A 13,188-nucleotide genomic window follows, 5' to 3' on the forward strand; every position below is an offset into this window, starting at 1 on the left:
GTAATTCACTTTTCTTCTCTGTGAGCTGTTAAATTCTGGTAAACTCAACAAACCATACTCTGCTTGGTAACTGCAGTCTTTGTTTGCCAGTGTGAGGATTACCCATGTGCTCACAAGAACATAACAGCACCAGAATCCATAGAGATGGTCAGAAAAGCAAAGTACCAACAGCCATGCCAAGGTTACAGAATTCACCATCCTGCCAGTCTAATCTCAGGCTCTGAGTCTACGTACGAGACAGAGAGGGACAAAAATTCCTGCTGGGAGCTGATCTCTGGAAAATCATCCGTATCCATGGAGTTCCAGTGATGTGTCTGCAGTTATGCCTCTAATTTTTCTGACCGCCCATGATGCCCCCTATGCATATGGGAAGCAAGAAGGATCAAATCAGTCCTTGCCCTAAGAACCTAACACAAGAGCCCAGGCTCCAGAACATTCCATTGCCTGCTGTCCCCCCTGTCCTGATCTGCTCAGCTCACACCATTTTCGTGTCACAAGAGGCCAGGTTCCAGAACATTCCATTGCCTGCTGTCCCCCCTGTCCTGATCTGCTCAGCTCACACCATTTTCGTGTCCTCCCACTGCCCTCCCTGGCTGGAGTCCACTGCAGCTGCTGCTCTGAGGGGCCCTTGTCCATCATGTGTCAACACTGCCTAAACTGCAGCCCAAAAGCATTTAACCTCCAAAGGATGAGGAAAAGAGGCCACCAACAGAAATCCAAAGAGGTTTTTTAATCAAGTCAAACCTTGTATCAAAATTGAGAAAAGGAAATATATCCAAACAGCAGCACTCACTGTATTTTCTTTTCCTCTCCTTACAGTACCTGATTGGGTTTCTTTTCCTGGAGGACTGAACATCTTTCATTTCTGCATCTTACATRTTCTCCCACTCTTAATTTGTTTTTAATTAAGTTATTGCTGGGCAGAGAGTTTTCAATTTCAGCCAATTTTGACCAAGCTCCAATTACATTTAATTTAAAATGTGAAAGAAAACAAACTACTTCATACAGACTGCTTCTGCCTGATAATTTGAAAAATGTGTATTTTAGGAGAGAAATCTTCATTAGCATATTTTAAATAAGGTTGTATAATAAGACCTCTTCCCATTTAATACGGCATTGCAGGGAAAATCGAAAGAATCCCACTGACTTTTTACTAACATGTTTTAAGACTTTTAGCATTAATTAAATAACATTTCATCACAGAGAAAAAATTACAGCAAATTTCACAGAATGCCAGAGCTTAATGGCTTAAGTTAAATACAGGTATAAAAAGAATGAGTTGCTCAGGGCCATACATTATTGTGAAGGGAATACAGCTGAACGAGGCAAACAGAGTGGGAGATGTCAAGAGGGAAGCTGGAAGCTTTCAAATGCCAGGTTAGAGCAGCAATGAGTGACAGCCCTTGCAGCTCTGAAAGGGACCCGACGTGACTGCAATTGTCAAGGACTTTTGGTACAGGAATGAAACTCTTGGGTGTCATCATTTTTATTTTTTTAAAATATTTCCATTTCCTTCTTTCTATAGACTGGAAGTCTCTAGAATACAAACAATACAAAATCTACACAGAAAAATAAAATAGCAAATACAGGCATGGAATTGATAGGGAGATTACATCAGGTATTTGTTTTCCCTGAACTAATATTAATTCTGCATTTGTTGATCATAAATACAGGCTGGGAARAGATGAAAAGCATTCAAGWATGGACCATTTTAGGATGTTTGCATTAKTTTACTTCTCTTCCATTTTCTTTAAAATAAAGAAATAGAGAGAGGTATARCTTGTTCTGCTGCTGCTATTACCGTTCTCTTCTAGTAGAGATCTGAACCTCCAGAATTCCACTCATGCCAATGAATCCTGACAGCTTGAATATAAAAAGCTGCTCCAAGGAATTGAATGTATATTTTCCTTTCCCCATTGAATGACTACAAGCTTTTATGGCGATATTTTTATGAGAACTTTCTGAAATCAAGTACTAACCTGACAAAGCTGCCAGGAAACAGTAAAACACAGGCTTAACCTGGTCCATGCTTGCACTAAGGTTGGAAAAGTATAAAACCAAGTTTTGTTTGCCGGTAGGTCAAACTTTAAACCACAATAACTTGTGTCTCTGCGACATCTTAATAATGATTTGTACCAGTTTTATGGAAATGAAAATTCTATTTTGTGTCTGTGCTGCCAAGGGACACTGGGAMCCCTTTCTGGAGGTGTCAGAGCCCTGAAGCCACAGTCCAGCTATAGGGCTGAGAGTGGGATTGAAGCAGGAAATGCAGGGAATGTCATGACCCAAACACTGCTTCTGTTTTGAAGATGATGCTCAGCTGTGCTACCTAAGAGATTTTTCAACAATCTTCCCTAGGAAACAGCAAAATGGAAGGTGTTCATCATCACCCCCGCTTATTCTGTCTTTTTACCTAAAAATCTCAGCTAATTCTTGAGGAATTACTCCAGACTTGGAATTAATGAGATGCATTATCTCCAGCCAAGGTAAGTTAAACYGCCTTAGCTCAGGCTCCTGGAGCAGCCAAACTGAGAGAGCAAAGAACTCCACAGGGACCCTTCTCAGCAGCCTCTAAAACCCAAACAAAGCACCAGGATCCTGCTCCTGCAGCTGCAACCAGACATAGCCTGAGCGTGCTGACTCAGCCCACACTGAAACCCCAAACCCCTTGGACCCATCCACATGGACTTTGCAGGGTTTAAATACCCCTAAATGAAAAGACAGTGCTAGGAATTAATGTATATGCATGAATGTATTGATGGTCATTAACAATAGGTTAATACACAGAATTTATTTATAAAGCTAGAGGATTTAGGATTATTTATAACATTTGTTGAAGAYATAATCAACACATGGAAATGATTTGAGATGTTTCTTCACTTACKTGGGGCATACTGCTGATTTTAAAGAGAAAATTAGAATGTAGTTTTCAATGAGTATAGTAATCAAGATTAATACTAATATGATATATCTAAGTAAGTGTGAGAAAAGGACTGACAATGATAATCATTACCATTGAAGATTATTTTGATTAAATGATGATTAAGTAATTAAACATAATTATTTAAAACCTTCCCACTTCCATCTTAGCATGTTTGATTAAAATGTCACACAAAATAACAAGGTCCTGTATGAAATAAAGCATTATTTCAATATTACAACCAAAGCTTGTCTCCAGAACAAAGAATAAGGAGAGGTTTATCTCATTACTTTCTGTTCTAGTGTGTTAGTTAGAGGTGATAATATTTTTGAAGTAACTTGGAACTGGGGAGGAGCTGCTGGGTGTTTCTTTCCTTCTCACACCCCTGAGCTGGTATTCATGGATSCACAAGTGRGTTARAAGGGACTCACAGGGATCACCAAGCCCTGCACAGCACATCCCAAGAATCCTCCTGTGGCTGAGAGCACTGTCCAAACACTTGTTCAGCTGTGTCAGGCTGGTGCTGTGCCCATTCCCTGGGTGCCTGTTCAGTGCCCAAAYACYCTCTGGGTAAAGAAYCTTTTCCTGATACCCAACCTAACCCTCCCCAGACAGCTCCAGGYCATCCCCTCGGGTCCTGTCACTGGRCAGGGCGCAGAGAAATCCCAATCTCTATGGTCCAGAAGCAAATTGCTGCCTTTGCAGCGAAGGAGAGGCAGGCTGAAGACATGGCAAGGCATTTAAATTGCTTTCCTACATTTAGATATCTAAATTTAGTGGTGTGCAATCTGCTGCTGCAGGATACCATGCGGGATTCATGTGCTCTGTGCTCCACTTGTCATGATTCATCTGAACTATTTTAGACCTGCACGYCAGGATGGGATGAATCCAGGCCTAGAAGCATTGGTTTTCTTTTGTACTTTAACACTAGAGATAAGCCTTTATTTTGACAAATAGAGCATTTCATCTTGCAACTCAAAATTACATGAATGAATGTTGAATAACATAATGCATTACATATATCCRGTAGAAACTTGTGAGGACACAATGACTGCCAACCTCCAGTCACTTGCAGACACTTGTCATTGATAGGACAGACAGAAATCTGTTTGATATTGTTGGTGTAAATGTACCAAAATTGAAAAAAAAAAAAAACCAAAAACTTTTTCTTCCTTGTTTTTTTCAGGTGAGGAATTCATCAAAACCAGTTCTGTGGGGCAAATTTTTTTCCCCTAAATGATCAGCATCCTGTCTCTTCACTCTCCCAGTCATCAAAAATTTCCTGACTACCTGTAAGGGACTAGGAAAGACAATAGCAGAGTCTATTATTGTTTAATTGGAATATTGAAAGCTCCACTTTGAACAAAGGACWAAACTTCCAGTTGTAAAACCAAATTTAATCAACCACATGGAATTGGAAGCTGAAATCTTACKGATATATTCTGGAGAGTTTCTATTAGAGTACTTAAATAACTGCAACACCTTTATAAAGGGGGAAAACCAGAAATGAATGCAGAGGAATGTAACTGGTCTGATGCTCACAGATGGGGAATAACATAGAAATTATAATTCAAATTTTCTTTTTCTTAGCTAAAAGTAATCTTGRGATCTTGAAAGAAAATTAAGATAGCATATCCAGTATGAAGCAGGAGTTAAGAGGCAGCACCAAAGGGACCAACCTGGAGCAAACATGACCATGCAGAAGGATCTGGGGTGACACAGTATTCARGCTACAATGGGGCCACTCTACAAGTGAGCTTCCCCTTTTCCAGTTCATTACTGTGACAGGCCATAGTASTGAAAATTGAGAGGTGGTTGTGGTCACAACATTTGGAGCTCTTCCAGAGTAACCTTCAGAGGTTTGAAAATGAGCACAATCATTTCTGTAAGTGCTCATTCATTTTTCATACACCCAGTCTGTCTTCCATTCTGCATTTAAATGTATTACACTTGCACTTGCACTTTTAATGGATATCTAAGATTTTAATGGAATTTCAGTGAACTGCACTTTGTATTGCCCCAAAAAGGAATGATTCATTAGGAGCTGAAGCAAGTCTCCTTTTTTGTTCTGGCGAGTGAGAAGACAGCCTGGAGGTATCTTGTATTAATTCCTAATATAAATGAAGTTAGATGACTGCAGAGCATAATGGTTATTTATGCAGAATAAGAAAGCAGGCATAGCAGAGAAAATGTGAAATGGAAGGGGACAGAACAGMAAATAAGTTTCTGCAAACTAGGGAATGAAATAAGAGGGTAGAAAGTTACAGAAAGATGGATACAGAAATGCATTCACACTATAAGTATTATTTTCTTTCAGATATCATAAGCAGAATAGCATTTCATATCATATTAATCAGAGCTTCATAAATGCAACAGAAAAAAAAMCACAGAGGTGAATRATTGCCAGCAGATAACAAATGAAAYAGAAGTTTTTTWRKWAAWTKKTTAATTTSCCAACTCCAGTCACATTTCCTGCAGGAGCTATCTGAGTGCTGATATCCCTACATGCAATAAATATATTTGACTTTGAAAAAATATACATTTCAGAGTGTATTTCTTCAACTTTTTGGTAGAGCAGACTTAATAAGAGATGTATGCATGCCATGGTAGCTCAGCATGCAGAACTTTAATTACAGCTATGTCAATTTTGGGCCCCAAATCTTGTTAAAAACACTATTACATTGGAAAAGCTTGATTGCATCAACTGTGTAGCTATCCTTTACATTTTSGAATGCATTTATTAAAGGTGACATCATTTATCTCCATTTTCTAGTTCATCAACATGTCCCAGAATTTTACTAACCTCAAATGTTTAGCATCGTATCTTAAAATCCTAATTAAAGACATATTTTGGGCCAGCAAAGAAATGATAAAGCAAGAGCTTTCATATTAACTCTCAGGAAAGGAGGTAAAAATCTCCAATAAATGATTGCACAGGACATGGATTCAGGAAGGTAAAGAAGCTTTGCCTTTTCAGCCTGATCCAAGTCCAGGTTAGGGGGCCAACAGCATTTGTCTGTATAAAGACAAGAGAAATAGAGCCCACTGAGCTCAGTAATTTTGCTAAGCAATTTTACAATGTCAGGCATCACACTRAGACTGGGGCTTCTATGATAAGAATTGATTACCTTCAAGGCAACTAAARGATAACAGATCAAAAAGGGATGGCAGAACTTGAAGTTATTGAACAGGTACTTTGATCTTCGAAGCTGAGAATAGAAAAYATCTCCATTTTCAGCTTTGTTAAAATGTAAGAAACAATGGCAGGTCAGTTTTGACCTTTTTCTTGCCTGTCACTCAGCCAGATCAATGATTAGAAAAGCAAGCACTGGGTCTGAACTGTCCAAAGATTCCCACTCAGGGATGTGAGCTCATCATCTTGCCTAGGGAGACCAGGAAATAAAACCTTTGTGATGCCTCATTAGAAGCTGCTGCTCAAAGAAGGCAGGATTAGCCTGAGTACCTGGCCAGCTCATGGAGGAAAGGTGGGCAACACACGAGTCACTCAAATCACTTTGCCAATACAGAATTTACRTGATATTTTTGTACCCCTTAATGCATTAGGATGAACACATCCTTTAGGCTGTGTCTGAGCCCTGATTTCCTTTCCATCCACAACCTGGAATGTCTACAATGTCCCTTAGGAATTCTGCACTGTGTGTTGGGGAGAGTCTCCATAGCTGCTCTAACGACAGGCAGGCATGCTGTGCTTGGCTCAACACCTGATATTTTAATATTATATATTCTAATATGGTAAATATTCTACCAACCTTTAGGAAAACATTGCTTGGATATTGTCAAACAGCCCAAGTGCCAAACTACAAGACACCTAGTGCCATGTGCCACCAAGTTAAATGGATCAGATGACGAGGTAAGTCCAAGTAGCCAGAAAGGAATAAACAGGATGCAGTGTTTTGCTCTATAGATCTGAAATGTTGGAATTGTTTTGGTATTTCCAACTCATTGTTTACAAGAGACATTTTCCATTTTCTTCACACTAAATAACCATCTTTTTTTGCAGRAACACTTAGCTGAGATGTACATTGTTGCATCTAATTCCTTGAGGGTGTCAATCAGAGACTTCTCACTGACTTCACTAGGGGTTGAACCAAGCCATATGAATAGATTTGAGACCAGCTCTTTCAGAGGTGTTTTCACTTTACAAGGGTTGCTTCTTTCACTTCACAAGGGTTGCTTCTCACTCACAAAATGGAGCAATTCGATCCTGAGGATGTGCCTTTTCTTTCCAGAGAAATTATTACATCTGTACCCAAAATAGTTCCAATACAGCAATTGTTTTATGTAACGCCCATGATAATTGAACTGTGTGCTGCTGATAACTACACCAGAAAAAAAAAAAAAAAAACCTGAGTTGCAGAATTTCCTCTTTTATAGCAAATAGTTCAAAGTCTTCTGGATTTTACATCATAACTGTGAAACTTCTGTCACCCACATGCCTGAGAAGAAGAGTGACTCACTGAAGAAACAATTCTTTTCTACTTATCAAGCACAAACATATGTTTCACTGGTATTACTTTTCCTGCTGGAGATTCTTTCTTTCACACTTCATGATACTCCCAAGCAAATTTTTGCACTTTTATGCAGTACCGACCCTGTTTCTTACCAGTCTGAAAAAAATATCTTATACGGTGTAATTGTAGTCAGAGAGAATCACAAAAGAAAAATAAAATAGATTCATTCGTTTAAAAATGTAAGCATATAAATAAACCACAAAGTAAGTATAAACTGTTGTTAAAAGAATTGTAAATTAGCAGAAACAAACTCCCAGCTGCACAAGTGGTGGCTTCTGTTCATTTCTCCATTCATTCTCAGGAAGTTTCGTTGTTGTTGTCCTCTGCAATACYCTGAGCACATTTCTCTAGAATCTGCCATTTCTTTATTCAGATGAACACATGAGTCTCCTATCAGAAGTCATAAGTGCTTCCCAAAAATTCTGTTACCTATTAATCYATTATAAAGATTTCTCGATACATTGATGCTGGTGGCTAAAAGCAGTGGGTGAGGGGCTGTCACCTTTCCAGCCACAGTTCCACAGAGCATCTGAGCCAGGGGCTGCAGCCACCAGCCCTTACAGCTGCTCACCCATCCACCTCCCACTGCTGCAGATCCTCCACTCTCGCCCTTCTCAGCTTCTGGACAGCACCACYACGACTAAAAATCTCAATTGTATGCAAAAGGTGTAAGGAACCTTCCAACCTACCCACCWCAGCACACGGAGTATCTCAGAAGCACCATTTAAACACAGTGATATGTTCTCTTGATTTTAGCCACCACTGCCCCTCAGACCCTTTGCAAACAGTTAATTCCTGTTTAGCTGTTCCCATTATGCTCTGCCTGGGTAACAGATGTTACACAAATCTGCTGCCACTGATCTGACAATACTTGAGCCACTCAACTGCACTTTGTCCAAGATGCTGTTTTKTCTGTGGGGTTTTCTTTCAGGACCTATACACAGCAACTTTACAGATACTCAGGGTGCACAATAATGTTGATTTCTGCAATGCCTAAGCCAAAGGCTTGGGACAGATATATACACAAATGTTTGGTTGCCAGCCCATCCCTGAGTGATCAGGCAAGAAAGCATGGACAGAAGGAATATATGGCAGGAGCCACAGTGAATAAAACATGCAGGAGMAGCAGTGAATGAAATAATGCATGAACACATTGGCAGCAGTGATGGAGAATCTTCTTCCACCTGAGAAACACAAATAATAAGCACATCTTTTCAGATCAAAAAGGCTTTAGAGCACTATTTCAGAGGCAGCCAATGGTCCAATAATCTGTCAGCTCAGRAGCAAAATATTTTCATTGCCCACTGAATTAATCCATATCTTGAATTATTCATCATAAGCCAGGAAAATAGCTTTACATTAAGGAGACATCTGCATGAGGCATGGTATTGCCTGCCTGGTCTATATTTGCTTCCCAGATCTCATGCTGCAAAACGTCTGCCTCCGTTTCTTCTCAGCAGCCTTCCAGGAAAGCTTTTATTTTCCAGTGCACAGATTCCTCAGAGAATGACCTTGAGGGGATGGATGCCATTAAAGAAGAATCCCTAAAAACCCCAAACCAAACTGTAGGGAGAAAGCAGGTCTTCCTAGAGCATGTCTTAGAGCTTTTTTCAAGTAATTTAAGATTCAGTGATGAATAATACAAACAACAAAACTGGTCCAGGTGCACACAGAGTATTAGACCCTTTCGGAGAAAGTGCTAGTGCACACCAGAATACATTTACCTATGAAACAGGAAGAAACTGGAAGTCCCTTATCATGCCTAGAACTTCTCACCCCTAGCCCTAACTGCTAATTAATCAATCATCAGTTAATTGGCTTTCTTTAGACCTGTTCCAAAATGCATAATTACTAGATTAAATATTATACAGGAAGATATTACTACAAAAAGAATACCATAATGAAAATAAAGCAACCTGCCACTTGAACTCCCTTTAAATTTGTCTTGTCATACACTTGCACAAAATGAGGCATTTCAAATTTGCCAAATGATCTAGGCACCTCTGCCAATTTCTAAGCATTAATCCTAACATACCTCCCATGAAGTATTAATTTCATCATAGATTACTGCCCAACAGGACTTTATCTTGTACTTCATTTATATAAGTTAGATTTTCTGAGTGAGCTGTTCCAGAACAGAAGTTCTCAAGAAAAAACAACTCATTTTAAATAAATAAATAAATAAAAAATAGAGCAGCCTAAGGCTTGACGGTTTGTTTTCCCCTACTTTTTTTTTTTTAGATATTGCTTTAACATAGGAATTATTCCTTACACATCACCACCTAATATACCTAGGGCAGTATTTGTTTTTTCATTTCCAGGTGTTCAGAGACAGACCCTTGCTCTGCAGAYGTGTTTATGGGGTGTCTGTCCCACCCCGTGGCCAGCATCACCGTGTCACCCCAGGGAGCCCAGACCTTACCTTGCCTSAGCCAGGCCTCACCCTGCACTGGAAGGCTGGGGAGCCTGAGCTCTCTCTCCTGTGGATCATTCCCAGAAATCCTGCCTTTGGAATGCAGCTGACAGGGCCAGGCAGCCTCTCCCCCCTGCATTCCCTTTGATGGATGCTCTCTGTACACGGGACACGCATCCTGCTGCTCACACTGCAAAGGCAAAAGGATTCACTCATTATCTCCCTTCTGGGTTACCCTGCTGAGACAAATGTGATGAAGAACAAAATGCAGAATGCTAATCTGCTGTGAGTTTTGAGCATTACTCAGGGAATTTCAGTGCTATGAAAAGATCTTGTGGAATCAGAAATGCCGCCTGGTAATAATAATAGAAGAAGGGACTTGTTCTCTAATTACCAGACRTGAATTTGAGAAATTTGTCTTCCAAGGCACCATGACTTTGCAGTTCATTACATTCTCAATGACTCATATAATGAATATGTCCTTTTAATTGCCCTGTGTTGTCTTGACCCTTATATTAAGAGGATCATCCATTTTTCCAAAGATAGTGGTTACCCTTGTGCTCACAGAGTACTGCTTTAATCTAAGCTGACCTGCTGCATCCAAATTCGAGCAGGTAATGAGAATGCAAGGGAAGAGCACAGCTAYAGAGACTGGAGAACAATCCAGAGTGGGACAGAATCCTCTCAAATTGCAAGAGAGCTGAAAGGAAGAACAAACTAAAGGAAGATTTACCTGAGCAGCAGAGGAGCRCTCAATTTCTCTATGACATTGATATCACAGGTTTAGTGCCATAAGGTGTGGTCCTCATACACACACACCTGTAATTCACTGCCCTGACTGTGCTTCCCATGGACAGGTAACAGAATTTGTCAATGCACAGTCCTGTACACTTCTCACTGGAGCTACACATGCACAAGTGACCACAGGAAACACCTGACAGAGGCACTAAATCTCAGGAGGGCTCTCAGCATGTGTGGAACGTGTGGTATTGCTGACGGAATGTCTTCAAAATAGTAAGCAATAMACACTCAGGTTACACATTCAAATTTCATGTTCCCTGAGACTTTCAAAATTCCACTCCAACTAATTTTCCTAGTTAGATCAATATCAGTGTGAGCTGAATTGGTCCCATCTCCTGTTTAAAAGCTGCTACAAACCACTGATTTATAGAGATACCTGGAATTCTCAGTATAATGGAAAATCATTTAAGCACATATTGAACAGATCAAATTTTATTGACTTAATAGCCTTAATAGTCTATATTGACCTTGAATTAACACAGTCAATCAAAATCTGAGATAAAGCACGAGTTATCATGTCATCTTACTGCTTTGTGCTGGTTTCCTTTAGCACTGACTCATCTTAAAAATGCTTAAAAGGTCAAAAAGTTCTGACTGCTAAAGAACTTCGGGAAGCTTTTCACCCTGTTAGCGAAAAAGATGTTAAAAAGTTCAAAGCAAAAGGAACATGAACTTATGGAAGAGCAGCCACTAGCAATCATAAAATCTCTGAGTTAATCATAAAAGCAGAGCAAAGGAAGACGTTTTATATTTCTTGGAGGCATGTATTAAATCCTACCTAACTGGCATTATCCAAGAATAAGAATGTCTAGTCATTTTGCTTAGCACCACTTTCCCTAAAAAAAAAAAGTCCTTTTCACATAGACCTTGGAGAAGTCTTAGCATATGCATTCACCCCTATGGTTTGGGTTTTTTTCTACCAAAAAGGAAAAGCAGGCAGAAAACTTACAAGCATTTCATCTTTTAGCTTTTGATAACTTTCCTAACATGTTAATACGAAACTAATAGAGTTAAACCGATAAAGTCCTGCCAAGGTTTGGGGTGTCTGAATATAGTTTTTTCTAGGACAGAGAACATAATAGGAGTTTCACATATTCCACTGTCAACTCTATCCATTGCAGAAAGGTTGAAATAGCAAATTATGAAATAGATTGTCTTATATTATGAAACCTGAATAGCTGTCATACCAAACCATGAGCACTACATTTAACAACTGAACTTTCTAATCTTTTACAAGCATAACTACCTAGAGGTATATATGACATGCACTTGCTGTAACACCAGGACAATGACGCAAACACAAAATCCACCAAGTGTCAAAACAGTTCAGTTTTATGCAAAACATGATTTATATCAAATTTCAACWCTCATGGATTAAAATTATTCAAGCATATTAATGAATGCTAGCACTGATTCATCAACATTCCAGTAAGAGGGTGTGCAAAGATTTATTTATGATCTTCTCCCATATTAGCCAGCAAAGTGTTTTTCCAAAATGCAGTTTTGCATAACTCAAACAAATGAAAGAGCAATTTTGCTTGTGATTATATTGATTTTTTTCACTGAATGTTAATGAATTTTAAATTGTCTTCACTAATTTTACTTTTTAATTACTGCACAATATGAATTTATTGTAGCTGATTAAAAATTGATTCACTCATTTTTTAGTGAAAGGTTTAGTCCCAAGTTCCTAAATGAGAATAGRCTTATTTAAAGTGCAATTTAAACATTAAAGAGAGAAAGTATAAAGAGTCATCTTCTAAAGTTTTAAATTTTAAAGTAGCTCTAAATACTTTTTGTATGATACATGAATACAGGTAAAAGAGAATACTCTTTCACTAAAAATCCTGATTACACAACATTTCCATTTTTGTTCTGGGTCTGCATGCTTCATAAATAAATTAGTGTGGTACTGCCAATACAACCTTTCTTAAAATGTTAGTGGTTTCAAGCTGGGCTTCCAAGAAAAACAGAAAACATCTATATGGAGTTTATTTCTTGTTATGTTTGTCACTGCTGAGACAGAATGGTCACACAGAAGAAATCCTTATTACAGGAAGGACAGATCAACAGACTTGCACAGTGTAACTCTGGTGGGAGAAACCAAAGCAACATGAGCAATCACCACAGGCAAAGTATTTTGAAATAGATAGACAGACAGTTATTTATTTAATGTGCTACTGACAAAGATTAACAAACCGTGGAAATGAGTAATAGAGAGAATGATAGTTCATATCTGCAACTAGTTTACACTGTGGTAAAAATATTAATATTGKGCTATGGACAAGGCTTAAGTGAAAAAAAGGTGTTTAGTATGGTCTAAAGAGAAACTTGTATTTTAACCTCACTGAGAAGAGGCACTAGCAGCTACAAACAAAAAYTTAATCAGTAATTTACAGAAACAAGACAAAAATTGCTCACAGTGGGTAAAACTATGCTTTTATTAGGTGACCTGTGCAGTAGAACAGAGGAGCAGGGTACAAAGAGTGAAGACAGAATGACAGATAACAGAACTCATCCTG

At 38.9% G+C, this 13,188-nt stretch overlaps 1 long non-coding RNA gene across 2 annotated transcripts in view; it reads right to left on the minus strand.

The window, feature by feature from the left end:
• LOC130579424 (uncharacterized) overlaps positions 1-13,188 on the minus strand; it is a 146,660-nt gene that overhangs the window by 80,076 nt on the left and 53,396 nt on the right. The window contains exon 7 of one of the 2 annotated variants that reach the window (XR_008965996.1): positions 9,875-10,055. The exons of the other annotated variant lie outside the window; for it this stretch is intronic. This is a non-coding gene — a long non-coding RNA (uncharacterized LOC130579424). The remainder of the gene's footprint in view (positions 1-9,874; positions 10,056-13,188) is intronic. 2 annotated transcript variants of the gene reach the window in all.

Source organism: Malurus melanocephalus, unplaced genomic scaffold (genome assembly GCF_030028575.1).
Source record: "Malurus melanocephalus ecotype Western Australia unplaced genomic scaffold, MMel_1.1 scaffold_273, whole genome shotgun sequence".
Classification (NCBI taxonomy): domain Eukaryota; kingdom Metazoa; phylum Chordata; class Aves; order Passeriformes; family Maluridae; genus Malurus; species Malurus melanocephalus.